Source organism: Megascapheus bottae, chromosome 3, assembly GCF_031878675.1.
Source record: "Megascapheus bottae isolate mThoBot1 chromosome 3, mThoBot2.hap1, whole genome shotgun sequence".
In the NCBI taxonomy this organism is placed as follows: Eukaryota; Metazoa; Chordata; class Mammalia; order Rodentia; family Geomyidae; genus Megascapheus; species Megascapheus bottae.
The window spans coordinates 18,417,075-18,423,074 of NC_143511.1; positions in this window are offsets into that span (position 1 = coordinate 18,417,075).

A 6,000-nucleotide genomic window follows, 5' to 3' on the forward strand; every position below is an offset into this window, starting at 1 on the left:
TAATAGGGTACTAGTCCTGAGTTAAAAATTAAAAAAAAGGTCCTAGAGTTGCAGCCCTCAGTATTGACAACTTAATAAATAATGGAATTAGTTAATGAAAACTTTAGGGGAATATTGATACCTTTTAAGTGCTTAGCACACACCACAGAGGAGAAACATTCTGGAGTTCTTCTGGACCCTTGGATCAGATGTGATAACATGTGCCATTTTTCTCTGCCATTCACCCTGGTATAAATCCTGCCTAGGAATTCATATCATGATTACCAAGAAAAAGTCACAAGTTTTGAAAACTTGGGTGGCAGTCTTAACTTTGAAGGAAAAATAATCCTCTAAAGACTAAAGAACAATCACACAAGAAATGCATGAATACTTGATTTCTTCGCAGTCTCAATCCTATGAACTCTTACTTTATATATGATTAATTATAGTTAACAATGTTGTGGTGAGGAGCTCAAACCATAGTCTATGACCCAGGTTAGATTTTTGTTGTCACTTCTGATTAACCAGTCATTGGAGTAGGTGGTGTGTCTGACCTCACGAAGCCTATAAAACAAGGGTCATGAGTAAAACTGATCCTTATGGCTGCTGTGTGAATTAAATGAGATATGACAAGAGATATTTAGCGATATATGATCCACGATAATTACTTGGTAAATACTTTTTGTTATTCTGGTTCACAAGTAAGTCAGGAAGGCAATTATTTTTAAAAAAAACTGGAAAAGTATAGCAGATAGGACCTTTATTAAAGCAGATATAGCTGCACCCACCCAGGTAGCTCTGTGCTCATGGATAGAATGATGTTTTGGTGTAGAACACCTTCTATGAGGATGATCAAGGATCATAAAGAAAAACACAGGGCCCTTGATACATCTTTTTTTAAGATGGTAGAAGAATTGGGAATAAAAATTAGTGTATTCTTATTCTCAGAAAACCCCTCCATGCAGCAAGGTTCATAAATAAGCACATGTGCCCCATGGTTGCTTAGAAGTTAGGATAAAAAGACAGTCAGAGAAGGTCTCACCCTAGGGCAATGTGTTGATACGTGACTGGAGATCACATCAGGATCTATCCTTCCATTGGCAGCAATATAATACTGAGTCAACTGTCATTCTTTGACTCCAGTCTTTCTGAATCTTGGGAATGGAGTCGTGATCTCTCAGTCACGTATCAAACAACATTGCCCTAGGGTGAGGACCTTCTCTGATGTCTTTTTATCCTAATCTAAGCAACCATGGGGCCACATGGCTGCCTTATTTATGAATTGTAATGGAGGATCTTCTATTGGGGAATTTTAGCAGGCAGTATGATATACTGTGTAAGGACACAGGAGGCTCTTGAAGCCTTGGTTGCATTCTAAGGTATGTGTTCTAGGGAAAGTCAGTATCTCTCTGACGTTGTTTCTTTACCTGAAAATTGGAGGGGCAATAACTCCTGCCCATGAAGTTCTTCTGTATATTAATGAGTTAATATGGTGTTTGGAGTGGTGCATGACATGTAGTTAAGACTGTGAGGTTACTATTTATCCTTCAGATTGAGTCAAGAAAAGCAACCTCTCTTCTTTCTTCCCCATTTCCTGCCACATCTGTCAGCCATTGTTTAGTGATCTGTTCTGCTTCTGTCATTGAAAAGGTTTTTAATCCAGAAAGCAGCTGCTGATTTTTACTGCATGCAGATTAGTGAGGCCTGCTCAGATTAGTGGTAGGTATAGGCACGTATCATATGGTCATTAGATTTCTGGGATTGATCCAAAGAGGCAGCTCTGAAGACAAAGCCAGATTCAAGGCTGTGAGTCACTGATGTACGTACTTTTCTCTCTTATTTTTTCTTGCCTCTTTCATTGAGGCCAAGTGATGGACAGCATGGTCTAGGATTCAGGAGACCTGCTGGCATGTGCCTCACCTGCTCTCTACCCCGTCTCTGCCAGCCTTCTTCCTTGCTTCATTCCCCCTGCTTTCTAACACACTTTCCTCCCCTTATTATCCAAGATCTCTGCATCCATGCTCATATTTATTGATCCACTTCAGATGATGGGGCATCAGATGATTAATCACACATTAAAGGAAGTCACAAAGTCCCTGCAGGGACACTCAGTCTTTGTGAACTTAGGCAAGTCACTTCACATTCCTCCGCTCCAGTCTCTTTGTCTTTAAAATGAAAGCTCAGTCCTTCGGAAATCACATTTGTTTTCTATATTTATTGCCTGGTTTCTTTTATTTGATTTTTTTGCTCTGGTTTCTGTGACAGGAAAGAAAATGACAATATTGAAATATTAAGTTTGTTTGGCATTATGGGAATAGCAGAGAAGCAAAAAGTCACTTTCATCAAAATTCTGTATAGATATTAAATATATTCCTGGTTGGATTTCTTGTCAACCTCAGCAAACAACTGGTGATTTAGAAAAGTTTGCTCAGTGCCAGAAGATATATGAGAAAGGAATCATGTGGGAAGTCTGAAACTCTCTTCTCATAATCTCCCCACTGTGCATCTGCAGAGGAGGCTCACTCCCCTGAACAGCCATTGCAGTCTTGTTCATCCATGTTTAAAACAGCCTCTATTTAACTCACAAAACCCTGGGTGCCCAGGGAATATGTGGTGATTTCTACATACTTACAGTGCAGTCAAGTTCAGGAGGAAATTTGTTGGAATGAATGATAAAGATGTTACCATGAATTGTTTCTCTAGAAAGAGTGGGAAAGGCTGATACTCAATGCTATAAAACATAGCAAGCTCATCCAGCTACCAGTGACTCATGCCTGGAATCCCAGCAATTCAGGAAGTTGAGATTTGATCATCTCCATTTGAAGCCTGCCTAGGCAGGAAAGTCATTAAAATCTCAGCTCTAATTAGGCCAGTAAAAGTGTAAAGTGGAACTGTGGTTCAAGTGGTAGAGTGCTAGCCTTGAGTGCAAAAGCCAAAGGAGAGCATTAGGACTTGAGTTCAAGCCACTCCTCAAACATCTGCTTAAGCAACTAGTGCTGATTAGAGCTACTGAAGGCTTGCATCTGAAAAGTCTCCTTATTGGGGGAATTGTCTGGGTCAATAATATACTGTTTTTTTTTTTAATATTGTTGTTTTGGAGAACTAAACCAATTCCTTTCCCCCAACCCCTGCCACCTCCCTGGCTTTTTTCCTCACTCCCTGTCCTCTCAATGAGCAGGGACTGAATTGCTGGCCAACAAAGAGACAATAAAAGATTCAAGGCCTTCTCCAGAAACAAGGAAATGGCCTTCCCAAATTTCCGTGTCTGCCTAAGAATGCAGGTGCCAGCACTGAGTGAACCAGTATTTCTAAGTCCTGGCAAAGATTTACAGTAACAGAGTTTCTGGTGCAGCTCAGTGGTGGGTTTCAGTCTTTAAATGTGTTTGATGGTTAGCGTTCCAGGAAGAATGGTTGAAACGTAGTCTAAATAATCATTGTTTAGTTTATATAACAGTGACAAAAAGAGGACCAGCTGAAATCCATCTATGAAATGCAATTGGGAATCTGTTGAGAGACAGAAAGAATGATATTGCCAAATATGGAGCGAGTCAAACAGTTTTACATTCTGCTAAGCAGTACCTTTGACATCTTATAAATCCAAGACTCCATCTTGCAGGAAATAAAAAGAGACTAAGGAATTCGTGCTACAGGGAAACCTCCCCAGTGGGTTCCAGATTGGCTGGTCTTTGGCTCACAGAGGAAAATCGGGAGAATTTTCAATGCAGGCTGTCAACATGTGCAATTCCAAAGGACGCTCAGGGCTCAAGTCTCTCAACTAGGTGCCCAGCACTGTAAGCTCAGGTAAACCCAGAAGTCTGTAGTCTGATTAAGAGTCTTCCTGAAACCAAACTAACTGTATTTTATGCATTGATGGTGGAGTGGGGATGTAGCTTAGAGGTAGAGAATGTGTTTCAAATGTTCACGGAATTGTGGGGAGAGGACTATACAAATCCTTTGCCCATCTTTAAATTTAATGGGGCTGTTCAGTCTTTTATCACTGTTTTTTAGGAGTTATTTATACATTCTGGATATTAAACTTTTATATTTTCTCCCATTCTGTTTCTGTCTGTTGCTGTTCACTCCTTTTTCTTTTCCTTTCTCTTTTCTGCTTCCTTCTTCTCCCCTCTTCCTTCCCTCCTCCCTCCCTCCCTCCCTCTTTCCATCTCCCTCCCTTCCCTCCCCTCTCCCTCCCTCCCTTCTTTCCTTCCTTCCTTCCTTCCTTCCTTCCTTCCTTCCTTCCTCCCTCCCTCCCTCCCTCCCTCCCTCTCCCTCTCCCTCTCCCTCTCCCTCCCTCCCTCCCTCCCTCCCTCCCTCCCTCCCTCCCTCCTCTCTCTCTCTCTCTCTCTCTCTCTCTCTCTCTCTCTCTCTCTCTCTCTCTCTCTCTCTCTCTCTCTCTTTCTTTCTTTCTCTCTCTCTCTTCTATCTGGATGTCTCTCAGTGATATTGGGGTTTGAACTCTGAGCCCAGGCATTCTGCATCTTAAGCTATACTTCTGCAGGGTCTCAAGTTTTTTCCTGGCACCAATTCATGTCAGTATGCTCAGCTTATTTTGTTGCCATGAGGTCTCACTATCTTTCTCCTGAATTGGTCATGATCCTTCTAATCTCTACCTCCCACATAGCTAAGATAACAGGTGTGAGCCACTTATCACTTTCTGATAGAACTTTATTTTTTGCCAGTCCTGGGCCTGGCAAAACTCAGGGCCTGGGCACTGTCCTTAGGCTTTCTCAAGGCTAGAGCTCTACCACTTGAGCCACAGCACCATTTCTGGCTTTTTTCTATGTGGTACCGAGGAATCAAACACAGGTCTTGGTGCATGCTAGGCAAGCACTCTACCACTAGGTTCAACTCCTAGCCCTGAATAGAACTTTTTGGTGAACAAAAGTCTTCACTTTTGATGGCAGCCATTTTTTTTGTTTGCTTTGGACTATGATCTAAGAGTTCAAGGTTTCTTCTGGAGTTTCCTTCTGCGAGTTTCAAACTTTTAGTCCTTATATTAAAATTTTTATTTATTCCAAGTTAATTTTTGTGTATAGTTGTGAGATAAATGGGTAGTGTAAAACATATAAATGGTTACATTTTAAGTGGTTACATAAGGTATTTACATAATATGTTCAATTTTGCCTCTTGACACATTTACACTTAAATATTTACTACTTGTCTCTTTAGAGAAAGTTTATTACCCCTCTGTATATCACCTTGACAATAAAATTAAATTAAAAAGAAAAAGTTTATTTATCTCCCAGAGCCAGGTGCAATCTTTGTAAATGGAGTGTTTCATAGCTGTTTAATGGATAGACTCATTCCACAAATATTAATAAAGTACATAACATTGTATTAGGGAGTGGGAGCTAGGGGTTCAGAGCTGAGTGATAACTCACACAGCCCTTAGTGGAGTCACTGCATCTAAGGAGGACTCAACTATCCCTAGCTGAGAAGAAAACAAATACTGGGGATTAAAAATTCTTCTGTGGGGTGCTGGTGGCTCATGCCTCTAATCTTAGCTACACAGGAGGCTGAGATCTAAGGATCACAGTTTGACTCCAGCCCAGGCAGAAAAATATTATCTCCAACTGAAACTGAAGTGGTGTTGTGGCTCACAGTGGTAGAATAATAACCTTGAGGGAGAAAATTCAGGAATAGTACCAGGCCCTGAGACTGAGTTCAAGTCTTAGGACTGGCATACACACACACACACACACACACACACACACACACACACACACACACACACACACACACAGTCTTCTGTGAAGTTCAGAATGGTGACAAACCTGAATGAAAATAATAATCTCACATTATCTTTAGAACCACAGATGTAGTATGTTTGGAAAGATTTATGGCAGAATGTGCTTGCATGCATATACATATTTCTTTTTCTTTTTGCAAATTCTACAGAAGTTAACAGAATTAAAGACAATGGGAATTTGTGTGACAGGAGAAGAGAAAACGTTGGGAATACAGGGCAGGAATGGGGCACCTTTCTTGTTAATAGGAATTAGTCTCGAGTAAGCAGCGAGG